Source organism: Macrotis lagotis, chromosome 2 (assembly GCF_037893015.1).
Source record: "Macrotis lagotis isolate mMagLag1 chromosome 2, bilby.v1.9.chrom.fasta, whole genome shotgun sequence".
NCBI classification, from domain to species: domain Eukaryota; kingdom Metazoa; phylum Chordata; class Mammalia; order Peramelemorphia; family Peramelidae; genus Macrotis; species Macrotis lagotis.
In genome coordinates this window covers 78,637,238-78,650,695 of record NC_133659.1, presented here as the reverse complement: position 1 = coordinate 78,650,695, position 13,458 = coordinate 78,637,238, and the positions used below count along the sequence as shown (strand labels likewise).

The 13,458-nt window shown below is 39.2% G+C and overlaps 1 protein-coding gene across 1 annotated transcript in view; it reads left to right on the top strand.

Moving 5' to 3' along the window:
- Window positions 1-13,458, top strand: part of NCF2 (neutrophil cytosolic factor 2) — a 47,025-nt gene that overhangs the window by 2,832 nt on the left and 30,735 nt on the right. The window lies entirely within an intron of this gene.

The window sequence follows — 13,458 nt, the reverse complement described above, 5'->3', positions numbered from 1 at the left end:
AGTTAGCATGCATCAAATCTGAGGATCATTACAGCCTGCACCTCTCACCATTGTGTGGCAAACAGACATGGTAAACCCTCAAGAGAGCTGCCTCAGAGCCACTAGGTGTCACCATAGTACATAGAGTGTCTAGCCTGGAATGAGGAAGATCTGAGTTCAAATTTAACCTCAGATACTTACTAACTGTGTGACACTGGGCAAGTCACTTCACCTTGTTTGCCTCAGTTTCCTCAACTGTAAAATGAATGGAGAAGAAAATGGCAAAGAGGAATCTTTGCTAAGAAAGCCCCAAATGGGGCCCTGAAGAATGAGACACATCTGAAATGACTGCTGCCTCAAAGGCAGGAAGACCTTGACTCCAAGTCTCATCAGAGACACATGCTGGCTGAGTGACCCTTGGTAACTGCCCTGCCCTCTCAGTGATCACCTAAGTCAGCTCTCTAAGACTGTAAATTAGAGGAAGTTGCTTATTTGCATTATTTATACCAATGGAATTATAGGGTCAATAAAATAAACAAAAACTATTGAAAATACTAATGTAGAGCTAATCCCAGTGCTATGCCAATGGTACTATTACCTGTCATGATTGTAGGTTTAGGTAGCTAGTTGGGCAGTGCATAGAGTGGGATCCTGGGCAAGTCATTTCACCTCTCTTTGCCTCAGTTTTCTCATATGTAAAATGGGGAAAATTCTAGAAACTACTTCCTAGGGTTGTTTTGAGGATAAATGAGATAATATTTAGAAAGTGCTCTGAAAATCCTAAAGTACTACATAAATGCTAACCATTATTATTGTTTGTGATAATGTCTTAGGGAATGTTATAGCCACATCTGTAAGAGAGCTATGTTTTAATGAGGTTTGTCATAAAAACTCTTGAAAATCATGTCTCGTTTCTGTTAAAATTTGCCTATCTTAAAGATTAAAAAAAAATTTTTAATTGTTCTGAGAGGGTTTGTTTCAGAGGCAGTCTATAAAAGGCAGCTGTTACTAGGGGCAACATCATCTGCTAAAGCAATCCCTATATAGATGCAAAGACCTTGAAGGGCTTTTTTTGTGAGAGAAAAGTCTTTCAAAAAGAAAAAATATATTGATGAAGACATAGAAGACAATCTTCATGAGGAAAGAAATTTTTGATTAGGGATAAGAAGTGACAAGCATGAGGCCTCATGTTCTTTCAGAAGGTATATTCCATATGCTTGATTTTTCTCTCTGTTCTTTGACTACTCCAGAGAGAATCTACAGAGAGAGCCAAAGGGAACCCAGGACACATCTTCTAACTGTCCTAAACTAGCAAAGCAAAATAAAGTCATTCCTCTCATTATTTCTAACAATTTTATATAGAAAATAAAAAGCAATAGAGAAAAACCACCAGCTCCTCAAAGGGATTTTTGGCAGAGCTTTGGAGAAATTGGGTTCAGTCTGGATAAATTGGAACAAAATATTCCCATCAAAATCTGGGGAGAAGAGATGGGGAAAGGAATAAATTAAGTGCCTACTATATGACAGACGTGTTATAAAAGTTATCTCATTTGATCTTCACAACAACCCCGTAAGATGAGTGCTATTTATTTACTCATTTTACAATTGAAGAAATTGAGTCATACAGAGGTTAAATGACTTGCTCAGAGTCACACATCTAGGAAGAATCTGAAGCAAGATTTAAACTCAGGTCTTCCTGATTCAAGGTCTAGTTTACCTTCTGTCGACCAAGGTTCATTTATGATGTGATAAAATAACAATGAAGGATTACTAAGGAGATCAAATTTGTTATCTACTTTCATTTGTACTTTAAATTTTATTTTCTTTTAAAGTCTGTGCTGAGTGTATCATCTTTAAAGATAGAGTCAAGATGCAAATAAATGCACCTTTTTTGCTGAGTAAGGGACTAAGAGAGCAAAATTCTATGTATATGCTGTCAGACTTAGTTTATGTGGTGATTAGTTTTGCTAAAGAATTTTTTTTTTACAAAAGATAGCTCTTTGGATAGGAACAAACATATTTGGAAATACAAGTGTTATAAACAAAATAGTTCAATAAATAATTTTAAAATAAATACAGTGTTGACATCATTTAAGACCATCTATGAATATCTTCCATTTTTAAAGGGAAAAATTTGAGCTTGTACTAAGCCATCTCTCTCTGACATAAGACAGCATAATGTTCCTGGCTCTGCCTTGTGTGACCTTAGGCAAATCATTTTCCTCAAAGGGAGGGTTGGATCTGATGCTCCTTAAAAGGTTTTGCCACTTCAAACCATCTCTAAACTTTTACTGTTTTGACCTACATGTTTTTGATTGAAATTCCACTGGAGTTATTTGTACCCTTTTAACATTTGATTTATGAGTTGAGTTTTGCAAATTTGTCATCGAAGAAGCTAAATGTCTTCCTCCCTTCCCCAATATGACATAACAGCAAATGCTACAAGGTTTTTACTGTACTTTTAAAAAATATTAGTATTTTATTGCTTTTTTCGTTTCTGAATGGAATCCCTCTCCCTTCCCCACCAGTGAGCCATCTCTAGAGTAGAAAAGAAAAAAGAAAAAAGTTTAGACAACTACCCTAAAAGTGAACAGAGTCTGACCTCATATGCAATGTTCTGTATCCATTTCTCCCCAGTTCTGCCAAGAAGGGTGGAAACCGAAATTTCTTATCTCTTCTTGGGGTCAAGCTTGATCACAATAATATGCAGCATTTGGTTTCATTTGTTGTCATAATTCTCTCTATTTTGTTTCTTCTACATTTTCCCCAAATTTAATTTTATTGTTTTTACTTATTACAACGCATTTCTTTTCTCTCTCACTTTTCCATTCGTCTCCCCTCACTTCCATTAACTAAAGAAAAGAAAAAAGAAAATCTTCATGAAAATATGTATAGTTAAAGAAAATTTGGGGAGATAGGGGCGGCTAGGTGGCGTAGTGGATAAAGCACCGGCCTTGGAGTCAGGAGTACCTGAGTTCAAATCTGGTCTCAGACACTTAATAATTACCTAGCTGTGTGGCCTTGGGCAAGCCACTTAACCCCATTTGTTCTTGCAAAAAAAAAACAAACCTAAAAAAAAAAGAAAAGAAAATGTGGGGAGATAAGTGGTGTAGTGGATACAGTACTGGGCCTGGAGTCAAGAAGACTCATCTTCCTGAGTTCAAATCTGGCTTCAGACTAGCAGTATGACCCAGGGTAAATCATTTAACCCTATTTGTCTCACTTCTTCATTTGTAAAGTGAGCTGGAGAAGGAAAGGGCAAATCATTCCAGTAGCTCTGCCAGGAAAAGCCCAAATGGGGTCATGAAGAGTCAAATTCAATTGAGTCAGCAATAACAAACTCTATTCTCTGTCTAGTTTTATTGGCATTCCTTGGCCATCTAGATCAGGTATTGTTCTGTAGTAACAGTCCATAATCTCAAGAGTCAGACACAACTGAACAGCAACAGTAAAAAAAACAAATCTCTGCATTGGCTATGTCCAAAAATGTATGTCTCATTCTGCATTTTAAGCCCATTGACTGTTGCAGGAAATAGAAGGCTTCATCTTCAATCTTCTAGAAGTCCTGAAGTCTTTCAGAATTGTTTTTCTTTATAATGTTGTTGTCATTGTATAAATTGTTCTCTTAGTTCTGTTCATATTACTTATATCAATTCATGGAGGTCTTCTTTATTTCCTCTGAAATGGTCCATTTCTTAATTTCTTATAGAACAATGAACTGTTATAGTCAAATATTATAATTTGTTTAGTCATTCCACAAAAATTTGTTAAGTGGTGAGAGGCAAGCAGCCTCTTATAAAACAGCTTCATGATGTGATGGAAAAAGATAACCTCACTGAGAAACAGAAGTCTATCAACCCAGAGAAACACAGGAGACAACTAGCTGATGGTGCTGATGAACATTTACCATTAATTACTTTCTATGCTACAGCAATGCAGCAATTGACTCACAATGTGAACTGAAAATTCAGCATTTTTGTACATTTTAATGGTAATAACAGTTTGGATGTAAAACTAGGCGGTGCAGTGGATAGAGTACTAGATTCAGGAGGACCTGAATTCAAATTCAGCCTCAGATACATACTAGCTGTGTGACCCTGGGTGAGTCACTTAATCCCAATTGTGAACCTAGGGCCACAAACACACACACACACACACACACACACACACACACACACAAATACACACAAATTAAAAAACATTTAGTTTCTAGTTTGAGGCTATTCCCAAAAGAACTGATATCTGTTGGATGGCTGTGGTTGTAGTAGTAGTCAATGTTTTTATTTTATACCTCAGTTTGGACTAGCTTTGGTTGAACTTGTGGGCTACTGGGTTTCCCAGAGTTCATCCATATGACTGAATTCTAAGTTTCCCCTTTGAAATGGGTTCCATTGAATAAAAGATGGTTTCAGATGGGGTTCTTCTGAAACAAATCACCCCATGATTTAGTTTCACCCCACTCTCCTTGCTACTGCTGTTACCTGCCAAAGGGATCTATAGCTCCCCACATACCCTGGGGTCACCATGTTCTATTTGGTGAAAGTTTACTATAGCCGAACAGTCTCTGGCCCCTGACTGCACTTCATTGCCTGTTACTGCCCTATACCTTGCCCACTCTTCCAGCTCTTATTTTTACAATAACGCAATACTCTCACTGCTCCTGAAAAGGACATGTTATTAAATTATTCTTTGATTTCACTTACCATCCCCACTCCTTTCCAGACAAAACACCCTTCCTTGATTACCCCTTCCCTCTGTGTTAATTCATATTATTAGAAGGCAAATTTCTTGACTTTCATTTCTGTATTTGTAATCCTAGGTCTTAAATCCAGTACCTAGCACCTGATAATACTACTACTCACAACAACAAACAATAGCCAACACTTTAAGGGTGGCAAAGCACTTTATATGAGTTATCTCATCTGACCTTCATGGCACTTCTGAGAGGTAGGGTATCTCCATTTTACAGTTGAGGAAACTGAGATTGAGAGATTAAGGGATTAATTTAAATCATAAATATCAGCAGCAAGAATCAAACAAAGGTCTTCCTGACTCCCAGACCAATTCTCCATTCACTATATGATCTATAGTTGCATCATTCATTCAATGTTCAAGGCCATTTTACTTGGTTCAGGTTGACATTTCCTTCAAATCTTTTATGAAGAAAGTTTGCTAAAATGAGATTTCTCGTGGGCTACTTTAGGACACTTTAGTCGTTTTAGCACATTTTTTATTTGAAGAGCTACAACATGACAAAATACATAGATGACCTTCGCTGGTGTGAGGACTTGCCCAGGATCACACACTGAGCTGTGTCTGAGGCAGGACTCAAGTTCAAGCGTTTTTGAACTCCAAGTCCTCCCTCATTAAGATGAGGAAACTGAGGCCGAGAGAGCAATTTACCTGGGATTACAAAGATACTACATGTATTTGAACTGGATCTAAGTTCATCATCCTATCCACTATGCATCCTAGTGGCCACCAAACATTTGAATTCAAATGGCTTTTGCTCCAGATGCTTCCTATTCAGGGCCACAGTCACAGGACCAGTTGATTGGCAAGGTCATTTATAGTAATCCCCCTCATGGGCGAAGGGTCTTTCAGTTGCTGCCAAGGGGCCCAAACTTGCTTTCATGGAGATGTGGATATAGAAGAAAGAGAATTAGCTTACTAGTGTAGCAGGAGCCTGGCTCAGAGCTGTCAACTACCCAATGGTTTTCTAAGGGGGTTGCATTTTCCAGTTAGTAACAAGGACCGCAAAGATCCACTGGGAAAGGGGTGAGGGGTAGGAGGGTGGAGGGAGATGAAGAGGAGCATTCTTCTTGTCTGCCTTTTTGATACAATGCTGGGATATATAAAGTGGCGATGCCACCCAGGCTGCTGGGACACAACCCACCCATTCACATAGCATTTGAGTTCTATTTAGGAACTTTTCTCAAACCTCTTCAGATAGAAAACATCTGGAAACACAGATGTGTATCAAGGTTGACACCCTCCTGGTTGAGGCCAAAGGGAGGAAGAAGAAGAGGAGAGAGGGGAAGGAAAGGACTTTGGAGAAAGAATGGAAGAAGTTGGTTTGGGATGAGACTGAGGATGGAGGGGTTGGGGAAGGCAAGGGAAGGGCAAGGGAAGGGCAGGCATCCTTTGAAAGGAAAGGCTAGGGGTGGCTAGGTGCCATAGTGGATAAAGCACTGTCCCTGGAGTCAGGAGTACCTGGGTTCAAATCCAGTCTCGGACACTTAATAATGACCTAGCTGTGTGGCCTTGGACAAGCCACTTAACCCCGTTTGCCTTGCAAAAAAAAAACTAAAAAAAAACTAAAAAAAAAAAAAGAAAGAAAGGAAAGGCTATTTAGCCACCTAATAAGGCTATCCATACAAGTTGGGGGTAACTGGGATGGATTGTATTTGATCAGAGTCAGCTCTAGGAACTTCCCATGCTTTCTACTGGGGCAGAGATAATATCAGCCTGTCAGGGGTTGGTGTGGGATCTCAGAGATGATGACAGAAGTTTTGAGGCTTCTAGTGCTTTCTCTCTGAAATTATTACCCTATATCTGTTCCATATATATATAGTGTTATTTATATATATATATATATATGTGTGTATATATATATATCTTGAATATACTATATATGAATAAATACATATGTACTATATGTGTAATATGCCATGTGTAAGGACATGTATTACATGTACATATCTACAGCTAGAATATATTAAGTACATGTAGGGAATATATACAAATGTCTTATATGCATAATATATGAATATACACACCATATATGTGCTATATGTACTGTGTTCATGCATACTAAATTGTATACGTGTCTATATCTTGGATATATGTTAAGAACATGTAAGATATATGTACAAATATCTTGTTTGCATAATATATGAATATATACCCATATGTGTGTATATCTTGTAGATAATTTAATTGTCCACATGTCATCATCCTCATTAGAATGTGAGCTCCCTGAGGGCAGGCACTTAATTTTTTGCCCTTTTTTGTATCCCTATCATCCCCAGAACAAAGTAAGGGTTGAATAAATGCTTATTCCCTGGCTAAGTAGAGGCTTTGGGGCTGGTTCCATAAAGGTGAGCTGGTGAGGTGAGCTGGAGTATAGACTATGGGGTGTCAGCACCTGCAGTCTGAGGTCCATCCAGGCAAGGATCATAGGATGCTCTGTTGAGTCGGAAGGGACCATGGAACTCATCTCATCCAAAGCCTTCATTTTATAGAAGAGGAAAGTAAAACTTAGAAAGGTGAAGTAATGTGCCCTGAAGTCACGCGGGTGGGAAATAGCAGAGTCGAATCTTGAAGCCGAATTGGACAACTTTGATTACAGCACTTTTGAAGTATACCAGGATGTTCAGTTTTTGTTGTTGTTGCTGTTATTCAGTCATTTTCATTTGTATCTGACTCTTCATGGCCCCATTTGGGTTTTTTGGTTTTTTTTTTTTGGTAAAGATACTCGAAATGGTTTGCCATTTCCTTCTCCAATTTATTTCACAGATGAAGATACAGAGGCAAACAGTTAAGTGACTTGCCCTGGGCCCCCAGCTAATAAGAATCTGAGGTCACATTTGAACTCAGGAAGAGGAGTCTGACTTCAGTCTTGGCACTCTATCCACCACGCCACCTAGCTTCCTCACTGCTCAGTTTACTTGGATTTTATAGCACAGCATTTCAAGTCTTTTGGGTCATTCTGGTGAAAGAAATGGAGAAATGGGGTCTAGATACTAGTATATATCACAGTGGATTGGAAATCGGCTAACTGATTGGATCCAAAGAGTAGTTATCAATTTACTATCAAGAAGGTTCTCTAGTGGACTGTGCCATCCAAGGATGTGGACTGAGACTGGTGCCGTGGGACATTTTTATCAATGATTTACTTGAATAAAGACACAGAGGCACACTCATCTAACTTGGAGATGACACAAAGTTTGGAGGGCAGCAAAAATCCACTGGATGCTAGAGATAGAATGGGTCAAGGGTCAAGTCATCCCTTTAATAAACACACACTTATTAATTATGGACTCTTTGAGAACATAGGCTGTCTTTTGACTCTTTTTGTAATAGTTCCTATAAATGTCTATTGATAGGCTGATTCATTAAGCACCTTCTATGTACAATGAACAATTGGTTAGAATTCTGATAGTATTAAGCACTAATGATATAAAGATGAAACAACTGAGTTTCTCCCCTTGGAAAACTTGCAATAGGGTAGGAAGGATGAAGAAAATACCTAGTCAACCAATGATAGCAGTTAGCATATAAGTGGATAGGAGAGTTCAAAGCAGAGATTTGGGATGGGAGAGAACACTTTACATATATCAGAGATCTGGAATGGGGAGGATGTGTCAGAGGTCTAGGAGGGGAGAGAACACTTTCCAAGAGACCACTGAAGACTTCATGGAGCAGGTGCCAAGAGCTTTCAAAAAGAAAATTTTCAAATTGAAAGATTTCAACAGGTAGAGGTGTTAAGACAGACCATTACAGAAAAATGACAGAGTATGGGAAAGGTAATGGAACTGCAAAAGGCAAAGTAAGGTCAAGGAATTGTGGAGTCTGGTTTGGCTGGAATCTAGATTGTATTCAAAGTGCAGGTTGTCAAAAATTGAAGCCAGCTTGTAGGAGGCCCAGAACTTCTCTTATTGGGGGTTTTGATTTGTTTCTTATTTGGAAGTTGGAAGGAGAAGTTGCTGAAGGCTTTGGAGCAAAACAGTGATCTAGTAAATTCTTTGTATGAGATTAGGAAGAATGTACTGAAGAGAAAGAGACTAGAGGCTGGGAGACCAGTCAAGAGGCTACTGAAATTATCCAGAGGAAGGGTAAGGAGATCCTGGACCAGGAAATCTTACTAAATTGGCCTTGCTAGGGGCGGCTAGGTGGCGCAGTGGATAAAGCACCGGCCCTGGAGTCAGGAGTACCTGGGTTCAAATCCGGTCTCAGACACTTAATAATTACCTAGCTGTGTGGCCTTGGGAAAGCCACTTAACCCGATTTGCCTTGCAAAAAACCAAAACAAAACAAAACAAAAAAACCCTAAACTGGCCTTGCTGATAGTGAGAGTGGAAAGGAATGGAAGCCCAGCAGCAGCCTGGCAGAATGGGTAGAGCCCTGGAGGTGTGCTGGATGATCTTGCCTCAGACTCATTCCCTACTTACACAACCCAGTTAGGTCACTTAACTGATCTAAGCCTCGGTTCATTTTATAAAATGGTGATAATAATGACACCTACTTCACTGAATTATTGTGGGGATTCTTAAACTTGCGTGATGATGAGGATGGTTGGGAGGAATACTCTGATTATCACCAAGAGGGAAGAGGGGATATTAAAGAGTAGGGACTGTTGGATATTGTGAAGTTGTTCGTTGCTTGGGTTTCTTTTTTCAGTCATATCCAATTCTTTGTGATCTTATTTGGATGTTTCTTGGCAGAGATCCTGAAGTGGTTTGCCATTTCCTTCTCCAGCTCATTTTACAGATGAGCAACTGAGGCAAACAGAGTGAAGTGACTTGCCTAAGGGTCATCCGGCTGGTGACCAGATGAGGCCAGATGTAAATTCAGAAAGAGGAGTCTTCCTCATTCCCCATCCAGCATTCTATCACTGAACTACCTAGCTGACCAAAAAGTAGATGAGGGGGGGTACAGAAAAGTACTATATGATATCTGAAGGAGAAGGTCTTTACCAAAGAGGGTAGAGGGTGGGGGAAATCCAGAAAAGGTTCCTGCTTTGAACAGGAAACATGACTGAAGACCTCAATCATGAGCAGATGCATCCCCATGGTTGGGCTACTGGGTGTGGACTGGCAAGAGTGGCAAGGTTAAGGCCAGGCTAAGTTCTAAAGAAAAATACCTAACAATAATTAGTTAATGTTTGTAAAAAGCTCTGAGCACAGTGTATGACACATAATAGGCACTCTATAAATATTAATTCTTTTCCCTTTCTCCTATTTATATAATGTTTTAAAGATTGCAAAAGGATTTACAAATATTTCATCCTCACAACAAGTTATGGGATAGGTGCTGTTGTTTTCCCATTTTACAGTTGAAGAAACTTAGATAAACAGAAACTTAAGTGACTTGCTAGGGTCTGCTAACTAGTAAGGGTCTGAACTGAACTTGAACTCAGGTCTTCCCAAGTCTTGTATTTGCTATGCCACCTAGTTGCCCAAATGATTACTCTAAAGAAACAAAAAATTATGTTTCTAGATGCCCTACAAACAACAATTTTTATCAGTTTTTTAGGTTTTTGCAATGCAAATGGGTTTAAGTGGCTTGCCCAAGGCCACACAGCTAGGTAATTATTAAGTGTCTGAGGCCAGATTTGAACTCAGGTACTCCTGACTCCATGGCCAGTGCTCTATCCACTGCGCCACCTAGCCACCCCCAATTTTTGTCATTTTTTGATCTCTTTATCCTATTGCCTTCATAAAAGCAATGGATGGTTAGGAATTACACAGTGCTAAGCCTGTGTTAAATGTTTCTTTGTTTCTTAGGTAATGATGGCCAAAGAATATATAACTCTAATGGGCTTCTCTCTGGTGATGGACTTCTTAGTAAATTAGGATTTACATAAAATATTTAAAGAACTATTTGATTCCCCAAATAACTTTTTGAAGGAGATAGAAAAGCAATTCCCTTTTATAGATTAAAAAAAAAAACCCTGAAGTTTAGAATTCCATAAGTACCCTTGTCTGAGAAAACTGGGAAAGAGTTCAGAAAATAATATCAGTGATTTAGTTGTGGATGTCCTATAATATGACACAGAGACATCATTAGCCAGAATTTGATGTTATCTGTGCTCAAAATTTCAGGAACCTCACTGTGCTAAATGGCATACTAGACTTTTTCTGTAATACCAACCCCATGGGGGAGACAAGCTCATAGGAAAAAACCATCTGGAAACTCCAAGTGACTAAAGCTTCCACTGTTCAACTACAGAGAAGACTTTACCTGACTCTCTATCCCATCTTCTCAAACAACTCTGAAGTCACAGAAAAATATGACTAAATATCAGAATAGATATTCATCATCATCGTCATCTTTTTTTTTTTTTGCTCATCCTTATTTTTTAACTACCTTTGAGTGAGTGGCTTAGGTTTTTCCCTGGCTCACCCTAGAAGGGGTGAGAGTCTGTCCCGGCTTTTAAAGTTGAGCCATGGGCAGGTTCCCTTAGGGCACTCAGGAATCTTCCATGTTGGGCGCAGCGGGCAGTACCACAACCTTAGAGCAGACAAGGCCTTCCACTGAAGCCAAGATGAGTGTGAGCTTCTCCCCAAGGTCTTGAAGTTGTCACTATTAGCATAATTTCCCAGGGTTGAGGGGCTGGGAGGAGAATAACAGGGTTTGGCTAAGGGCCATAATGGGAGTATTTTTATCAAGAATTTTTCCATTTTTTAAAAAAAATATGAAGCAGGCTTCTTTCTTGGGTAGTTCATTAATCCAGTCTTTCCTTCTTTCACTTGGCATAGATCTCTGGTTGTCCTGATGTGCTGGGGAATTGGATATAAAGATAACTCACTGGGCTAATTCAGTATCTTCAAAAAGAAAAGGACCCTGACATAGCAGCATTTGACTCACAACTGAAATTAATTTGCCCACTAGAGAGAGAAAAAAATCTTATTTGTAGGTTAATAATGAGAGTTTTCCCCCAGTGGACCCTCAACTACCTTATAAACAGTGAGTGTAATATCATAGAAATTGTATAAGACAAAGAATTGGGACACTTGGCTTCTAACTTTGCTGCCATCTGCTCCCCTCTTCCACACCCCTCAATGACCGCCCCACTGTTTTGGCTGAGTGAACCTGAACAATTTACCCAACTTTTCTGATCATGTAAAATAGTGTGAGAATCATGGCTTCCTCCTTCCTCTTTCAAGACATTATGAGAGTAAATTCTATCATTTACTACGTACCTGAAATTTCATGTACCTGATTTCACTGGTATAAAGATATTCCCTCTACCAACACAAGTTAGAACCAATCTGCAATTAATAATATTAGAGAGTTTCCTGGGCACTGAATAGCCAGATGATTTATTTCCAGAATCCCACAGTCAGTATGTGTCAGAGGTGAGTTTTGATACCTAGGTCTATACTGACTCTGAGGTTGGCTCTCTAATCATTAGGTCACACTGTCTTTTATTAAGACCTAGGAACTGGATTTGTGAGTTTATTGAAATAATGAACTCTCAGATGAAAAAAGCCTTTCAAGCAATGCATTTGACTCCTTCTATGCAACTTCTGGTCTTAGAAAGTTGACTGAAATACTAAGAGGTTAAATGATTTGCCCAGGGTCCCTCAGCTACTGTGTGTCAGAAGTGAGACAGAAATCTAGGTCTTCCTGGCGGCCAGGTCAGATCTTTCTCCATTAAGCTATGCTGACTCTTCTCTATTATGAAATAATAACTAGCATTTATTTAATGCCTTAAGGTTTGCAACGTGCTTTACAAATATTATCACACTTTGTCCTCACTACACCCTGGGAGGTGAGATGCTTTTATTATCCCTAGCCACATTTAACATCACAAAATCTCAGAACTGGGGGGGACAGCTAGGTGGCGCAGTGGATAGAGCACCGGCCCTGGAGTCAGGAAAATCTGAGTTCAAATCTTTTTTTGTTTGTTTGTTTTTTCAATATTATTTTTTGCAAGGCAAATGGGGTTAAGTGGCTTGCCCAAGGCCACACAGCTGGGTAATTATTAAGTGCCTGAGGCCAGATTTGAACCCAGGTACTCCTGACTCCAGGACTGGTGCTTTATCTACTCTGCCACCTAGCCACCCTCTGAGTTCAAATCTTACTTCAAACACTTAATAATTACTTAGTTGTGTGACCTTGGGCAAGTCACTTAATCCAATGCCTTGCAAAAACAAAAACAAAATCTCAAAATTGGAAGGGAACTTTTTTTTTGGGTCTAGCCTTTGAACCGGTTCCAAATTTACCTAACCAGGTGATTGTCTAGGCTACATCTCTCCATCTTATGATTAAGAACAGCATGAGAGATAACATTAAATGCTTTACAAAAAAAAATCTAGCTGAACCATATCTATAAGTATTTCCCTGTTCCTCTAGTCAACCTATCAAAAAAAGGAAATAAAATTAAGATTACATGGCCTGTTTTTGAGGAAGTCACACTGACTCTGACATCACCACTTCCTTTTTCAGATTTTCACTAACTACCCTTTAATATATTTTAAAGTTTTGCCAGGAATCAAAGTCAAGCTTAATGCAAACTCCATTTTCTTCCCCTTTTTGAAATTAGAGGTCATGCTTGACTCTAGGTTGACAGAACCTTTCCTCTTCTATGTGATATTTCAAAGATGAGAAACAGGGGCGGGCGGCTAAGTGGATAGAGCACCAGCCCTGGAGTCAGGAGTAGCTGAGTTCAAATCCGGCCTCAGACACTTAATAATTACCCAGCCGTGTGGCCTTGGGCAAGCCACTTAACCCCACTGCCTTGCAAAAAAA